Here is a 2,018-nt window from a genome sequence, read left to right on the forward strand (position 1 = left end):
ATAATTTATAGTAGTGGTCTGTGACCCAGGAGCCCAGTGCGGTGGCAGTGTGGGCCCCTGAGGCTCCCCAGGGCCCTGACAGAGAGCCACAGTGCCACCAGTCATCTGCTCATGTCTCACCGCCACAGATCCTCTCACCTTACCAAAACACTTCCATGTTGGCTCCCCCCATATACATACATTATTCATGAGCTCTATAGCCAGGACCCCCTCTCTCATCTCCCTATCATCTCCCACAGCGAAGTGAGAATAGCTCAGGATATGATGGGTGGATATGAGGGGTTTACTATAAGGAGAATGGGGAGAAGGAGTGGTCATGCGAGAGGGGGGTTAGGGGTCACCGTGGAGAAGGAGATGGGATAGGCCAGCCCCCCCCCCCCCCCCCCCCCCCCCCCCCCCCCCCCGCGGCACTGAATGCACCGCCAACCCGCTCACTCATTTCAAGTGGAAAAACAAACTAATTACGTGGAAATATGATAATGTATTGTGCTGGAGGAGTCGCCAGTCCAGCTCATTAGGACCTCAGGAGCTTATACCCCTCTCTCCTCCCTTCTTACTGCCTCCTCCCTCTCTTCTTCCTCTGCTCTCACTCATCTCCCTCTCCCCGGCACCCATGTTCATCTTTCTATTCAGCTAATGTGCCTTATTTCTCCCAGGGAGCCTTGCCCTTTCACGACTCGTGAAACATTGGTGACCAGTCTGGGGCGCTTTGCGTCAAAGCCCGCCTCATTTGCATAATCGGAGGAGCAACTCCTCCTTCCTCCTCCCTCCATCCTGCCACCGCTGCCGCTAGTGAAGGTCAACCATTATGTCCCTTGATTCCCTGGGAGAAGATGATCACCCCTCCTTTAATCCTCCTTTATCCCTACATATACCCCTACCTGATGCCTGGGGCCATGGGTTGCCATGGGGTGGGTGCCAGACAGGGCGACTTATCCCTCAGATCATTTCTCTACTCGTCTCACGATCCCTCCTTCATCCATCTATCTTCTCCTGACCAGAGAGAAAGGATGGAGGGATGGCGCGTCAGTGACGGTCGTTTAGTTGCAGTGGCAGGTTGTAACTGTGTGATGATGCCGATTTAACCTCCACAGGTGACCAACAGAGTGATTACTGATATAGAAACGACCATTGACCGCCATGGCCTTTGTCACTTGACAAATGTTCTCAAGGCTCTAAGCAAACGAAGGCCATCCTATACGTGGAGTTTATGGTCCGTTCATTCTATTCCAATTCATTTTAGTGTCTACAACTCATTCACTGAATATCCTGGACTTGACAAGAACTTCAGTTCTTGTCACGTCTGTGTGTTTGTCGTATGCAAAGTTTTCAAACTATCTGAACCACTTTGATGATGAATGCACGTACGAACCAGTGTATCCAGGAATACTCGCCCATGTCACAACAAGCGAACGCTATCCCGGATCTCCCAATAAAGGCACTTTGAATTCACCGTGCTACAGGGGAGGGAGATTGGGAAGGAAGAAAGACGGCACCCATGGTCCTGTGCCATGCATCTCAATCTCTGCCATCAGCCTCCCGGGCTTCATCAGCTGCCAACCTCACCCACCGGTAGCAGGATTCTCTGAAGACTTGAGCCGTATTTTGCTTTAATTTAGTGACTTGATTCACGGCCGTGGAGCAGAACCACATTGCAAAATGGATCTTTCTCGTTGGAGGGTGTCAGTTTTGTACCTGATAATTACAGGACTCGGGTGTCTTTTTTTAGTGGTGCTGATAGATATGCAGCTTCCCAGCCAATGCAACTGTTAGAATGGATCTCTCGTCAAGAGCGAGAGCCTCAAGTCTCTTTTTCTCAGTGCAGCTGCTCAGTCGATTTCCACACCCAGGCAAACGTACGATTCTGTGAACATTTGTTTATAGTTTAGAATGTTTAAAATATAAATAATTAAAATGTTTTTCAACTTCGTGCCCTGATAACTAGCAGCTAACTCAATCGAAAATAATATTATTTCAGTCTGAGGAGAGCGTTCCAGAATTTAATCATGGGTCAATAG

This window comes from Oncorhynchus mykiss, chromosome 5, assembly GCF_013265735.2.
Source record: "Oncorhynchus mykiss isolate Arlee chromosome 5, USDA_OmykA_1.1, whole genome shotgun sequence".
Lineage (NCBI taxonomy): Eukaryota > Metazoa > Chordata > Actinopteri > Salmoniformes > Salmonidae > Oncorhynchus > Oncorhynchus mykiss.